We start from the raw sequence: 16,481 nt of genomic DNA, 5'->3' as shown, positions 1-16,481 counted from the left end.
ATTCAGATTATTTACATGTAAGTAAAAGTAGCAAAACCACCATGCAAAAACACTCAAGTTCAAGTCCAGCATAAAAAAGAATATATATATATATAACATAAATATCATCAGAAAAATGTACTTATGAAATGTAGTAATTACAATGAAGAATAGCTCTTTTCAGAGTGACAACATGATATTTTTGGATTATTACTGATGTATAAACGTTCAAATAGCATTTTATTAGTGTTATTCATTATTTTATGTTGTCGCTGGTTGAGGCAAAGCTAACTGTGCTATACTGTTGGATAGTTTAATGTATAACAATGCAGCATATTCTATAAACTGTCAATGTAATGGATTAGAAATATACAGTGGCAAAAAAGGAAATACTTAAGTCAAAGTAGGTCAAAATTGTACTTATGTTAAGTACTTATATTCACCACTGCTGCCAACATGTTTTTCCTTTGTCCCTAAACTGATACACGTAGAAAACAGTAATGTATTGGAAACATACAGAATCACCTCAGACTGTAACAACAACACAACAGACTTTCTAAATATAGCACATAAATGTGCTAGAACTGTTTTTGCTGTTTTTGTTTTTGCAGCTAATTAGCGATCAAGCCTGCAAACTGACGTCATCAGTGCTCTTTTGATCATTCATTTAACTATGCTAAGGTACAGGACTGATCTCTGGGTTCAGATTTTTTTCTCAAAGGAGAACACAGGACATGTGATTTACAGAGCATATATACTGTACATGCTGTAGCATAGTTAAATCCAGATGGACTTTAATATGAAGGCAGGTTGATATAAGCTTTATTGGCAGATGAATACATGATCCTATTTATTGTATTGTTTTCTGTTTGTGAGGTCTCTGTTGTGTCAATCAAGATATTGACATGGATGGATCAAATGGTGAGGTGGAAGAATAAGATTGTGAGAGCTAAGTAGAAAAAATGCATGACACTTATTATATCCCCAAGTATCCTGAATATCCTGCAGGTAAAAACTTAAGGCAAAAGTTGCAAGAAAACCCATTCAGCTCCCATGTACTCAACAGTTTTATGTGGCCACATGAATGCTTTAGATGGAAAACCTGTTAAATGTTAAGGTCTTACTGTACATTAGCTGCAGTTATGAAGCCATTTGTGTGACACACTGGTTTTAACTCTATCTTATCTTTTATTTTATTGGTGGTACAGTTCATTCAGTTCACAGATCATAATGTCATCACTATTTTTTTTTTCAGATCTGTGTTGAAGATATTATTTGTAAAAACGTGACATTATTAGCACATTCTAGTCACAGGGAGCTCATCATCAGAGTGTGACATACTTGGGCCAGTAAACATCTGATTTAGTCACCTTCTAGTTACCTCTACACATGACAGACTCCTATCCCGTCGCCATCTAGATAAACATGAAGTGCTGACACATAAGACTAGACATATCCTTACTTGAAATGCAGTCAGTGTACCTTAAATAATAAGATGCAGTTTAGTTTATTCTAATGCACTGTTTCTTTCTATCAAATCATGTCTGGAAAGCCGCGGACCCAAGGTCACAATTTAATATACAGTATATAGAGTACATTTACCGTAGATGCTGTTCTTCTTCACACCTAACACAAAATATAGCCTATGAAGAAAGTGTATAGATTAGTCAGACAGAGAGAGGGAGACATTTGATAACAAATTTTTTGATTGACAATAACGACATCAAAACCTGAACCTGAAGCTTTACACAACAGAACGTCTGGGAACTCCATTTCAAACTCAACAGGAGGTTGAAAAAATTGGAGACACAAGATTGAAATGATCTCCTTTTTACTGACCCCTCAATATCACAGGAACTTGTAGCTTGAGACTTATTTATTTCATATATTTATTTATTTATTTATTTATAAGGAAAGTGACAAAATCTGTGATAGAAGGCCATTTTGATTGTAATAGGCCTTTAAAACAGAGTCATAAGTTGACATTTTTTTTGTTTGGTTTGGTTTTGTAGTTCTCAGTTCTCAAAGGGGGATTCAAAGCATCACATTAGGAAACAATTCATTTTAAAATTGGTACTCAGCAGGTGTGAAGTTAACGCTTTATAAACCAGACATGCTCCAATTATTAAAGTCGACCCTGACACTTTTTCCTCGACTGTTAAACTGCGGGCTGGATATTCAACTTTAACCTTGATTGTCTGGATTTGATATTGTTGTTCATATTAATCTAATTTAATTTTAACTTACACCATTTTCCTAAATCAACAACATTATGAGCTCTTTACTTTTCTCACACCCCCACGATCATTCAATAACCAGGAACATTTGACAGTCCCATTCTTACAAATTCACAACTTGGCTAAGATTATTCCTGTTGGGGGTAAAACTCATTAAGCATGAGTAGAGCCTTATGGGAGAAGTCAGTTTCATCCTCATTAAATACATTTTAGTGTCCCCATTTATCTTGCTGGCCCATTTTCCTCAAAAACATGCTACTTAACCCGGGCTGTCTCCTGAACACTAGAAGACCTCCAGCAAATACCCACAGCATTTCTCTGCTTGATCATATTAAAGCAGCCAATTCTCTCTCTTAATTTCCAGAGGCGTGTTCAGATTAGTATCCCACCACACTCTGGGACTCTAGAGATTTAATACAGAACCTTTTATAAGATCTGCATTAAGATTCATGAGGGTGGAGCAGGCCACAGTAGTTTAACATACACACAGTTAACATATACCCTCCAAGGCTAGAGAAGTAATTAGAGGAACTTTATATGCATCTTCAGGTAAAAAGGAATGCGTGCTATCCAGGGGTGCCACTTTGAGAAAAGGGTTACAGAAAGAGCAGAATAATGTTCAGTGTATTTTTTTTTTTCTTTAAAACCTACACTGATGATTTTTTGGGCTACTGGGGAGTCAGTAAAACACTGGAACACGCTGACAAATACACAACCATCGATATAACACTGGTTGATCAAGTTATGCCTTATTTTACCTAACAACTGAAAAATATGCACATCTATCAGATACAGCAAATAATATTGTAAATCCAATATTCCAATATTCACTCCCCTGTTGGCTCCGTTTTGGTCTCCTTCAACTCCAGAGAAAAATAGCTCAGTACAAAGAAGTTGTTCATTCTCTCCCATCTGAAGAATTTCTTCTGCATGGAGGGACTAATGGGCTGCACCAGACATGTTTTAGTAGTGTATTTCACATTTCCACTTTACCAGCATAACTGCAACCCGAAGTATATTTTTACACTCCCTATTTTCTTTCTCTCCTTCTTCCGACTTATACCTTGATTTTGTATTGGGCTATGAACACTGCTGAAACATCCGTAGTGTACAACAGCACTATGGCTGAACACATGCAGTGTAGATGCTGACTCAGAACTGAAGCTGTGGCTGACATGTTGCTTTCACTATACAGAGTAATGTTTGTGTTGTTAAAACTAAGACATACTGTACATGTCAACATTATTTCAAGACTAACAAAACCCTCAGTTCTGTTAACCAAGTTGCACTTAATCTGATTACAACTCTCAGAGTAGAATCAGAGTATTGCCTTATTTTTGTTATGTATAATATATATATATGTATAAAAATATATAAATTATTTAAATGCACTCAATATCAAAAATACAGCATAGTGTAGTAAAACAAATAATTACTTAGATCACACAATTTGTTTACACAAATAGTTGATTATGGAGACACAATCTCACGAGAAACTAATTACAATATAATTTGGCATTTTTGCTGTTTATAGGGAGTTATGATTAAGAGAGTCAGAGTAATGAGGTACAATATGTAATTTCAGGTCATTATCTGTAGGATAGTCCCTGCAGCCAAATACGATGGGTCTATGAAGATACAGAGATGATGCAGAGAGGATATATTCTAAGAGAGTATTACATAAACATACATAACAAAGACAATCTAAGTTCAGCTCCTTATTGAACAAAAAAATAAATAAAGTTTGTAAACTGCTTCACATACATGGAACCTGTGGTCCATGGCCACACCGTCATGGCTGTATGAATTCAATCAGAAATCTTTGGGGATAAGCCTCTTATTCAAAACCCAAGGGTGATGTTACATGTCTTGAAGCCAGTATTTCCCCTGTATTTTTATGAGGGGTTAAGTGACGGTAGTAAAGGTTTGTTTGCTTCCATATCGCTCCCTGTCGTCACCAATAAGCAGCTACAATGTGTCTTGAAAGTCAACTTATAAAAGTTTTATGAAACTCAGAAAGCTTAAGTGATCTTCCCCAGCTCTGCGGTAGCCTGCAGCGTGCAGGATGTCTGCTTATATTAATTTCATGGAGTTTAAGAGGTCACCAAACTCATTTGGAGATTCTTACTCATTTATGAACTCTGCAACCCTTCTGTTCTGCAGTGCTCTAAGCTACCGGTCTTGAGATGCTTACATTTACATGGAATATTATATGGCTAGGTGGCAAAAAGTATGGTGCATTTGGAGTTTAAAATACATGGGGCTGAATGAAAATGCACTTTGAAATGACATTTACCTGCATTTTAATGAAAAGTAAGGTGAGCAAGCTGGTGTTTCATCTGCTTTGTGTGTTGGGAATTGGGCGGCTGGGGCAGAGGTGGCTGGGTGGGGATAAGGGCTCTGGGGAAATTGGTTTATCCAATATTCAGAAGATTTCCAATAAGACAATGGACTTCTCAGAAAGCAGCTTAGCTGGAGAGCAGTGAAACCGTGAGAGTGAATCTGAGTAAATGAGCTCACTAGCTGGTCTTAACTCACAGAGAAGCCATACTGACAATGAAACAGAAAAAAATAGAGAATTCCTTTCAATTAAAATGAAGATACTAAAGCAGGAATACAAGAGGGAAGTAGTTAAGGCTCAGCTCAAAGGTTAATCTGATGGTGATCTCTCACACTGACCTTCCCTCAGAGCAGCCTGACATCCATACTGGGGACAGCTTCACTGTCCACTGAAGCCCTTTGACAAAGCCAGTTTGTGGCAGTCTTACGTCTGCAGCAGATCTCCCAGTGAGAGCGTTTAAAACCAATGAGGCCTCACATCTGTGCACGGACTGAGCTTGGTCAGGGGGTAGTGGGTGATTAATTGATGGTCACATCTCGCTGACTGCTGCCCACACCGCTTTGATGAAGAGGGATTAGGTTGTGCACCACAGGCTCAGCTGATAATAGGAGAACGGAGAGGAAATGCTCATGTCACGCTCCATGGCAAGGATTTCAATCAAAGAACTACTTCATTCAGAGAGCCCAGACTTTATAAAACAAGTAAAACCCTTAGCTTCCTGAAGCCTTTTTTTCAGAAAGTGACTGTGTCGCGATTAAAAGTTAGGTTCTTTCTAATTGGCTTCATGATTTGAAGTAGGGCTCACTTTTTATTCGAAATTGCAAAGCTTTTGTGCGAACATGGGGAAAAATTAAATATCCGAACTGTAATAACCTGTTTGAATTCAAGATTTACAGTCTATAACTTCAGACTGTTTGAAGTAGTTTGCCTTGTAATCCAGCAGAGGGCCTTAAAATTTATTATAAGCTTGACCTATTGCATGCTCTTTGACCTATCAGTAAACTAAGCTAATAAATAAAAATGGAGAAGGACCATATCAAGCAAAGCCGTGCTGATCGGATAATCACAACACCAAAACATCTGAGAAGCAGTGTGTAGAAGTATTTTGGTAAAAAGCAGCTGCCTTACTCTACAATGACAACTAATCTGAGGACTCACCAGCGATCTTAACACACAAGTGAGCCAGAGGAGGCAATTAATGAGCAGAGCAGCGTCAACTCTACAACCTTGTCTGACTGCCTACTGCAATCTCAAGACACATAGTGCAGTTGTAATGACACCACACGGGAAAATATATAGGCTATACTGAACGGTAAGACACTCATTCTGACCAGTGACATCTCTGGCCATATATGCTTATGACAGTCACAGCAGATTGTATCTGAGACGTTACGAATTAATTTGAACAAATTACTTGTTAGTTTGAATTCGTTTGAACTTGACTTGAGAAAGTGATCGCCCTAATTTGGGGGGCCGTTTTTTGATAAAGAAAAGAACCCACACATTGCAAATAGACTAAGTGAGCAAGTCTTTGTAATATATACAGAAATTTGTGTATATTTTTTCTAAACAACACACAAGGCATTCTGCTCCCTACAAGCCAATGTATTCCTCACTTAACATATTTGGTGTGGGTTTTCCCCTTGAGACATACAGGGTTAAGTGTTACAAACATTAATACAGTAACTGTGATGCAATGATGTAATGTTAATGCAATGCTATCCACCTACTTAAACTGTAGGTGGATAGCATTAGAGCAGATTATCCCAGTATTTTTACATTCAATGTGATATCCCTGTGTGTTCAGTTATCGTAATACTACAGATAATGTTAGCCTTGTTCACATTATAAACCGTATGTTAATCCTTGTTACAAACATTGATCGTCTTGTGAATTATAAAAAAGCAAAAGTATAAAGTATGGTAATAAACAGCATTCATTTCAAATTTAAATTTCGGGACGGAAGCGCTATATTTTGTATAATCTGTGTTTTTTAAGAAGAAAATAACATTTATTCTCATATAAAATAAGAATCTTCAAGTAACGATATTGTTTATATGATGAACATGCACGTCATAGAAGGTGGAGGGAAATGATTTTCTTGAGGTTGTAAGGTTTAGGTAGAGTTTCATCTATCTGAGCCTTTATTTAGCCCCCTATCCTGTCTCGGTACTTGCTGAACTGAGATCACTCTGCAGTTTTCCCTGGAGAAAACAGTAATGTCACATACCGACTTGGCACACCAATATTTCACATCCAAACCAAAACCTATTAAGAATGACTACTTACCATAGACAAGATATGTCCTTCACAGCAGCAACCTTCACATTCGGTGTAATCTACGCACACCCACACAGATACATACATGTACACATACACACAGATACAGACTGCTGTGCATATTTTGTTGTGTTATATTTCATCCACTGGCACATGTGATGGTGTTGTCCTCCCTACAAACACCCTTATCATACCCTTGAAATCACATATCTGGATCTGTACTATCTTATTCAACAAAATTGTGGCACAGTACAATATTGTTGCAAACTCAGTATACTGTATATAAATTTAATCATATTCATCCAAAGGCTGAAAGAATGCTTAACTTTTTTTTGTAAAAGCCCACTCAAATACTGTAAAATATCAAATGTGGAAATGTGGAACCCAAAAAACTTTAAACCTACACAGCAATTATTTTAATTTCAACTTTTACGAATTGACTGGCGGTACCACACCACAATACACTTAACTGTTCACTCCATTAAAGAAGCTCATGTACAGTATTGTGTTTCAGTCAGCACAAAGACTCATTTTATACACACTGAAAATTGCAGAGCCTAATAAGTCTAGGGGGAAAAAAAACACTATTTGCTCTCAAGTACTTAACTCATGCTCTCATATAATAATTTGTCTACACAAATTACATTTTACCAGTATAAGGGATAGGGGTCGACAGAAACAGAGTCAGAGACAGCTTCAGGACACACTACAGTAATGTTACTAGTAGTTGTGGGTTGAGACTGAGAGTATGACCGGCCTTGATAAATGACGTGTTGTGCAAGAAATAATGTTAGCCTATCAATTTTTTTTGCTGTAGTCAGGTGGCTAAATTATGGCTCAACAAATAAACCTGCTGATGTTCACTATCGCATTCACGTTAGCTCTACGAGACTCAACATTAGCTTAACTTACGTTATATCACTGCAACAAAGTGCATTTTTGGGCATTTTCAGCGGTGTAACTGGGAAACTGGACATGCTTGTCATCATAGAAATAAATAATAAGATTGTGGTGTTTTTACAACTTCAGCGTAGAGGACTGTGACGTTTATTGCAAATCCACTCCAGTCTACAGACGCTTCTCTGTGCCGTCTGTGGCACGGCAGCATGCGCAGCCTCCAGTGTTGATAGGCTATTACTCGTGACGTGTAACTAATCAGATAATGCTGCGGGCGGGACAGTGCTCGTGACCACAGAGTGGTGACTACAGACAGAGAGAGGCGGCTGCATCAGTAGCACATATCGGCAATCAGATTTAAAAAAAAAAAACAATTCTGATAATCGTAAAAATATTGAATATCGGATCCGATAATCGGGCAGGCCGATGATCGGGCAGGCCGATGATCGGTCGACCCCTAATAAGGGATAACAAAGACAACACAACACTGGTTAACAGGCAAAATCCAGCATAATCTAACAATATTAATATGACAGAATAAATTCACCAATTGTTGACACTTCAAAACCAAAACACACAGAGTAGCCACAACAACCTGTAACTTCAATTCCTGCTGTTACATTACATGCAACTACTATTTCATTGTAGCATCAGTTCCAAAATTGATTACATTGGGCTGTTTGATCTGCATTGACACTACCTCCGCTGCACTCCATGAGTTTGTTTGGAGCAAGGAAATTACCCCAAACAGCTGCAAAAGCAAAAAGCAACGAGTTGCACCTGACAGAAATAACATTGTGAATATAAAGGCCAAAGTCTTAACCTAACCAAATCCTTGTTGTAATCCATATTTATCTCCAACTTTAACACCACAGAAAGTTGCAGAGAAGATGAGGGAAGTTTAATCTTTCTGGAAGCACTGTACTTCTGTTTTCCAGTGGAAAATATTTTGTTAGTAGACAAAGGTCCAGCAGATGACATAATGTCATAATGTATTTATTGTAACATGGATGTTCCCTCAAAAAAAAAAAAAAAAAAAAATTGGCTCATGGAAAAAACTCTGTTTGTGTTTATATCAAGCTAAATGACAATAATTTACAACCAAAATACTAAAACAGGATGGAGACATCAATCCAGAATTTTAAAGAAGGCACACTGTTTTGTGCTCAAGAAAGGCATTGTTTTTATCTTCATGGTGTGACTAACATGCTGAATGTATTTCCTACTTCATGAACCATTTGTAACCTCAAGCCAAGATAACCAATGTGACATAACTAGGGTTGTTTTTTTTCTGACTTTACAAAGCCACTTGAGCCACAGGAGATATTTGAACAACTTTTTACACAATGGTTAGTAGCGCGTCTCATGATATGTGATATGTCAAATCGTGGTTGATGTGTAAAATTACTTTCTCTTTAAAAGCATATTATAAATTTCATGTCTTGCCACATACCCAGTTATTGCGAGGAGTTGTGTATACCAAAACTTAAAATTTGGTGTAAAAATGTTAACATAAAATCTTATGTTTTATTTTCTCATATTGATAAGCATAAGCACAGTCCATCTTAGAGTGTTTTTTATCATGTTAGAAATTAGAAAATACAGCATATCTGTTGCCTGTACCAAAGAACAGCAGAGTTTGATTTATGTTCTCCCCTATTCTATTGAACTATACAAAGGAACTCTCCACCTTGACCGCTCTATTAAAGTAAGAAGCAAAAGTTATCAATCGAGGTGGTGAAAGGAAGAGAAGTCTTCTCAACAAGCCATGCTTTCTCAGCCTAATGGATCATACTATGCTGCAGAGAGCAGAAGAGAGAGAGACAGAGACCGAGTGAGTGAGACAGCGAGAGCAAGATGTTGCTTCTACTGTATGCTTTTGACTGATTATGCATTTTTTTTTCTTAAGCTATTCATAGAAGATAGATTCATCATTCCAATTTGTCAAGCTAGCAAAGATTTCAATTAATTATGTGCAGCGAAAGACTGGGTGTATTAGGCCTCTCTGTCAGCACTAGTCTGAGTCCCCATTTACCGGACTCAAAATAAAGAGGTATCAGAGAGGTGCTTGGATCCACAAGTAATTAATTTGATGAATGCCTTAGTGGCACAAATAGTGGCAGCCGTGCATCTTTTCATCACACACCAGCAGTAGTCTCCATGCTCGGTGCTAATTTGAAGGGGGCAGCTCATCTGTATAGTGGATGTGTTTGTGGCTGGGTCTATTCTTCAACCCATGTACTCACAGCCTCCTGCTGTCCAGACAGTGTGTGGGGGCCTTATGTTTTCTGTCAACTTTGTCCTTGTGCCAAGCAACTTGCCCAGTTTTTTGACTTTGTGGCCTGAACTTGATAATGGCAGGCCTACTGGATTAATGGAAGTTACAGTCATGTTGTTCCCTGGCTGCTGCTCTTGTGGTTTCCCCAGACACAGTATTGCAGTTATCGCCAAGGTATCACATACTATACCTGGCACGTGTGAAATTGATAAACATTGTGATGAAAACTCCAATCTCATGAACTACCAATAATCCATTAGGGGAAAATGTCTGACTACAAAATTTAGGGATAAAGGGTGCATCTACACAGTGATAGATGAAGTAGGTAACGTGGTGGGAGGTGTGATTGGGCCAATCTAAAATGATTGATCATATTATTGTTATTAGGTGAAAGCTTCAATGGCAGCTATTTGTGATGCACACCGTCAATGTCGACAGGAGCTGCAGCCGAACAAAGAAATAATTGGACTGGTGCCACATAATTCAGGTTCATATTTTCACAAGTGGGGGAACCTCATTATAAATCAGGTCAGCCACTGATACAAGACCATAAATCAAAGAAAGACATAGCTCGAACAATTAGATAATTACTAGACCACCATGTCACTGCTGCTGAGATGTTTTGCTGTGCCACTGAGATGGAGCGAAGAAAGTAACGACTAGTGCTAAGTGCCCACAATCACATTTTCACCATCAAATGAGAGGAGAGGCAATGTAGATTTTTAAAAAGAAAAGGCATAAAAAGCCAATTTGAAATGTTGCTTCTGCTTTGAATGGTCTATAAATGTACCTTTTGCAGCAGTTGCTTTGTAATAATGATAATTGCAGGACCACAAATAAAATTGCAAAAAAATGAGAATTGCTGCTGAAGTGTTGGTGAACATAAAAAACATGTCATCTTTGGTCACCTTCTATAAATTCTGTCCTCTGATCACATCTAAAAGTGATGATATCCATGTTGGTAAGGATCTCTTCACTACATGATTGCATGGATTGCCACTGACCCCTAGTGTTGCTCAAATGCTCAGTTACACTGCTTGAACTACAGTATGAAAGCCTGTTACTCTAATTATATCTACAGCCCTTCATTACCCCAAGGCAGAGAAGCTGCCTGAAATCCAGAGGCAGTACTCCAATTGACCCCAATTGAAAGTGTCATTTCACAGGATTGCCAAGTTGGAGATGCTGTTTCGGCCCAGGATGAGCGGATGTTAATTCAATGTTCCTCCTCAGCTTCACTGTTTGATATTCGAGCAGCTATTCCACTCTGCCCCCCTTTGCTCGGCTGGGCGGGTGTAGAGCCGCCTGCGCTGTTCTTGTGTCAAACCAGAGTGCAAGGAAGCTCCAACAGCAGTCAAAAATTGAGGTCACAGCACAAGAGTGAACCAACTGGAACAGATTGTTGTGGAACCTCCAGGCTTTTGCAGACACGTGTTGATCCCAGCCCAGCATGTCCTAGCTTTTACCTTCCCAAACCCTTCTTTGCAACTCCCTTGACAGCAGCTTATGGACAGGGAGTCAGAGACTATGACCAGGTCTTTCAACTTAACTGCAGCCTTTTATTATCACATGCACTGCACATCTCCATCCCTGTATAAACTATATGACATGCATCCTAATTACCAACAACTAATGTTTTAATGTAAAATAGTGGGTTTTTGTAAAATTAACTTTTTTAGGGGTTGTTATTTTCAATTTATACTTTTCAAAAAATAGAGATCTGGGAGCTTCCTAGAGGTAAAAAAAAATTAAATTAAAATTTAGATAAAATAAATACAGTATATAATGCAAAATTTCAAAAATAACAGTTGTAGCGTGGATAGTAGCCATTTATTTATTTAATATTTTATAGGGAATCTGGTGCAAATTCATAATTTTGAATATGAATATGTATGCTGCAGTGATATCACATGACATAATAAAATGGAATATGAATTTTTCAACATTTTATCAATTTTCCACAAAAACAAACTATGTGCAAATGATTATTATCTTCACATCTGTAGCCTAAGGCCTTAGGTAAATAACAAAAAAAAAAAAAAAAAAAGAACTACTTACATTTTTATCACAACTGTCCATATTCGTTTCTGGGAGATATTTACAACAAACAACTATGTTCAAATGTTTACTGTTTTCACATTTGTAGACCAGGGCCTCAGATGAAAAACGAACAAAAAATAAATAAAATCTCTATTCATAAAGTCTCTATAACACAGGAAAAACAGAACTATTTACATTTTTAACAAAACTGTCCATATTTGTTTCTTGCTGTGTTTTTATGAGTTTATTGTTTAATGGAAACCAGCATTTTCACCACGTCACTTCCACCGAGCTGATTTTGTCATTCCTCAATTTCTGTTCAGTAATAAACGTTTTGCCAAAAGAATAAAACTCCAAACAGAATAAAAACACACATTTCGCTTTATGCGTAATGTGATCATGCTCCAATGGTCAAACTATGCACGGAGGTAGGAACATGTCTTTACGTAGCTCAATAAACTTCAGATAACTATCTTGGCACATTATTTCTGTGTTTCAGTAGATTTCTAAATGGTCAGGACACAGCATTGATCTATCCAATCACGTTTTTAAATCGGCGATACCCATTTTGCAACCATCATTGGTTCAGCTCTTTGCGCACGATTCACCAACCAATAACACAACTTGTAATTGGACGAGAGAGAGTCAACATGACTGCCTGAGTTGTTTGTACAGTCAATATTGGATAAATAAGTTCATAAAACATAAAATTATCACTTTTATCATTTTTCAAAAGTGTCCAAAAATAACACGGTGGTTCCCTGATGAATTATCAAGACCCTGGACAGATTATAAGAACAAGTTAGGGCTTGTTGTAACGGCTGGACAGTGTGCTGCAGGGCAGTTTTTAAAGTAAGTTGCTACATACATCCGTTACAGAGATATTCTAAAAATAGTAATTTGAGTACTTTTATGTCTTTGCAACATCCTCGACCCCAGAGGCTTAATACAAGACGCGTTTATTTAGCTGTGTCCTCTGTGTAAGAGCACTTTGTACACTCAATACTGTAGTGATAAACATCTTCTCGTGGCAGCAAAAAGAAAGATCTTTCAGATGCATAAAAAATCCAGATCAAAATAAATTCAGTCAATCTGCTCCTTAAAAAAAATGGGGGGGGGATGAAAATTTGTGAAAACCAAAAAAATGCCCTATACCCTATAGACTTAAGTTTATACCATGCATGTGTATCAGCTAAATTTAAGGACATTTATGCTGGCAATATCGGTTGACAGTTGCTTCGGTCTGAGCTTTCTCAACCCAGCTGAACAAAATGTAAATGTCTCATTAGATCATTGTCTCTAAAGCACTTTAAATAGATATTAAAGCCGCTCTGCATAAGCCCCATCTGTTCCACTACATATCCCCATGGAGGCGAGGCAGTGTTTTAAGGCACAATTGATCCTTTAATAATGTCATGACCGATGTATGACCCATAGCAGGGGGTGTGTTTGTTCTGGGGGGGGGGTTGAACAGAGTGTGTTAAGGTCTGGTGATGGGTGATGGGTGATGGGAGAGAGACAGGTACGATATCGCTGTTTAAGATCACTGGAATTCAAAGTGTCGTCTTGTGTTAACTGGCTACATTTGGTAACATTTCTGACATTCTGTCATTATTGTCACTTTACATGAGAGCTGGGACAGCAAAAGGGGAGCACTGACAGCAGATTGACCCCAGATGCTGTTCATTTGATTGATATCTCTACAGACAATGATCTTTTTCTGCACTGCAGTGGTGGTTACATAGGGAGGCGTTGGGAGGGGGCAAATACAGGAGAAATGTCACACCAGGGAAGTCAGCGAGGCGTAAAGCCCTGCCTGACGAGCACAGGGTCAGTGGCTCCTCTCTGCCCCCTTTATGCCCCGGGTAAAATGATCTAAGTGATTCTGGACCTCTGCCACCGATCCGCTGGAGTGCAGGAGTCAATCGCGTAGGCATGGCACAGTGAAGGCTGGCAAAGGATTTGCTGGTAACCGCATGTGCTGTAGTGTGCTATCGCCTAGAGGACAGACTCATTCCTTTTAGCTGGTTTCATTATGTTTTTCCATAACTAGGACATAACACCTAATATGACTCAAACTATTTAGATGCTTGTGTTATACCCTAAATATACACATTAAGAAAACTATTAGGAAACACAAAATAGTGAAACAGCCATTTCTATCAAATAGTGTTGCAAAGCTTCTCAATTTCAAGCCATACATAGAAAGATTTTTGATGCTGACAGTGTTTCTTTATTTATAGCAGGATTGAGCCTCCCAGACGATGAATAAAGGCGAGAGGTTAAGATTACATTGTTCTGCTAAATTACTTGCACAGAATGGCTGCAAGGCAGAAACCATATCAGTAGATACATCCTTAAAGACTGCAGCGCAGAATGCACATTATGTCTAAGCTAGCTTCTGGTTGTAAGCTGTCCGTGTTTGATGATTGTGATCAACCTTAATTAAATGTGCTAATACTGTCTTTGTCTCAGTTCATTTAGGGAGATGGAGAGTACAATAAGCAATTCTGACACACATATACAAAACCAACAGCTTCTCTTTTCTTACTGACATATTCCAGGATGGTATCCACACATTCAGTAACACTGTCTTATTTAAGTATTTAATGAAAATGTCTTGTTATGGTTAATGTACTTTAAAGGTTTACATAATTGTATATTTTTTTATTGTATGAATTAATTGAGGTATAGTCAATATATTTCATATTTAAATGTTTTTTATGGATGTTTATAAGTAATATCTGCATCTAGATGTGTTTGTGTGTTAAAGAGTCAGAGGGAGCAATTTATGTGGCAAGCTCGTCACTGTGCAGGGTAATAAGGTCAATGCAAAAAATAACCCAGGGGCACATTTCCCAGCAAATGTGCAGAAACACACATACACACACACACATAAACACACATACACACCACTGTCCCGGCCTTATGTTGCAGAATCCAAACCAATCGAGTCAATTGCCAGAAAACATGACATGACCTTTCAGATTCACTGAGCATCAACCGTGAGTGGGACTGGCGTACTTTCCGTTTCAGCGCACCCTATGCCCCTCCCGCCCACTCCGTCACCCCCAGGGCCCTAAACCCTCCACAAATAATTACTCTCAGTGGAGTTTGTACTCCACAAGACAGAGCCAAAAAAACTTGACTCTGATCTTGACCCATACTTACGGTACTCTCACTATAAAATCATCCTCTTACAGGGGGTTTTACTATTTGAACAATTCAGTCACTATAAATTGAAAATGAGAAAGGTCAAGTTCACGTTTAGACATATTGTGTTTGAAATATGTTGTTGGCTATACTGCATTCTGAGGAAAAATACAACTTTTTTCTGAAAGATATATGTATTTTTTTCTGAAAGGTATGATTGCATTAATCCCATTAAAAGTGAAAAGAATTTTCTTTGATTTTGCAAGAAATAAAGACTAAAATCTTCCAAATTGCTTAAAACAAAGCTCAAAGCAAAGCAGTTATACTACTCTTATTATCATTATAAATTTTTGCAAGCCAAAGATGGTGTTATCATGCCTGATTACATAAACCCACAAATGTATCTCTACTTTCAGAAAATCCATGAACCACAAAGCAAAAAACAGCAAACAGAATCATGTTGACATGTCAGTAACTTCTTTAAAGTCCCTGTGAAACAAAAGTTAGAGCATCTTTAGCTTCTATACTGTGACATATTTCCCGGTAAAACTGAATATTTGGTTGGTCTACAGTTAAAAGTGTCCAAATATGGTCACTTCTGGTTCCAAAAATCCAAGATGGTGACGGTCAAATAGCCAAATTCGAGGCTTCAAAACGGCAGTCCACAAACCAATGGGTGACATCATGGTGACTACATCCATATTTTTTACAGTCTGTGGTTCAGCCCCAACATAACGTAGCAAAACATTTATTTAAACGGAAACGGTGGTGCGTTGAACACCCTGTTGTGTTACGCAAGCACACTGCCTTTTTAATTCAGTGGGGTTTATATACACGTCACTGCTGCTCGCTTCCAGCAGTTGGGGAAACAATAGACAAGACTTTTTTTTGCCTTGGGAAGCTAAATGACACACTGTAGCCTGTACTGTACATTTACTGCCATATTGACAAATTACTGCTAACCTTTCATTCTGCTCCGCTCACTGTCACTTTTCTGCCACTTGCTCAACCACACACTCGCTACACACACACACACACACACACATACATTATGCACTGTCCTATTCCTTAACAGAGCTACGCTACTCTTAACAGTCACGACAGGCCCATGAACTGCAGCAGGTACGCAGGTAATAACTATTCACGTCACAGTTTATGGAACTGTCGTGGTTTAAAACAGCTAATGTAGCTAGCTCACTTGACTACCGCTGTTCTCTCCCTCTCTCTCGCTCACTCGCTCATGGAGCCAGGGAGGAGGGGCCAACATTGAATGCTG

The 16,481-nt window shown here is 38.0% G+C and overlaps 1 protein-coding gene across 11 annotated transcripts in view; it reads right to left on the bottom strand.

Moving 5' to 3' along the window:
• nr2f2 (nuclear receptor subfamily 2, group F, member 2) overlaps window positions 1-16,481 on the bottom strand; it is a 213,125-nt gene that overhangs the window by 178,594 nt on the left and 18,050 nt on the right. The window contains exon 4 of one of the 11 annotated variants that reach the window (XR_006096156.1): window positions 4,900-5,155. The exons of the other annotated variants lie outside the window; for them this stretch is intronic. The gene's annotated coding sequence lies outside the window, so the exon portion shown is untranslated. Of the gene's footprint in view, window positions 1-4,899; window positions 5,156-16,481 lie in introns of those variants that run through there. 11 annotated transcript variants of the gene reach the window in all.

The sequence above is a fragment of the Thunnus maccoyii genome, chromosome 5 (genome assembly GCF_910596095.1).
Source record: "Thunnus maccoyii chromosome 5, fThuMac1.1, whole genome shotgun sequence".
NCBI classification, from domain to species: domain Eukaryota; kingdom Metazoa; phylum Chordata; class Actinopteri; order Scombriformes; family Scombridae; genus Thunnus; species Thunnus maccoyii.
The sequence above is the reverse complement of the archived record's forward strand: the minus strand, read 5'-3'. Positions and strand labels throughout refer to the sequence as shown.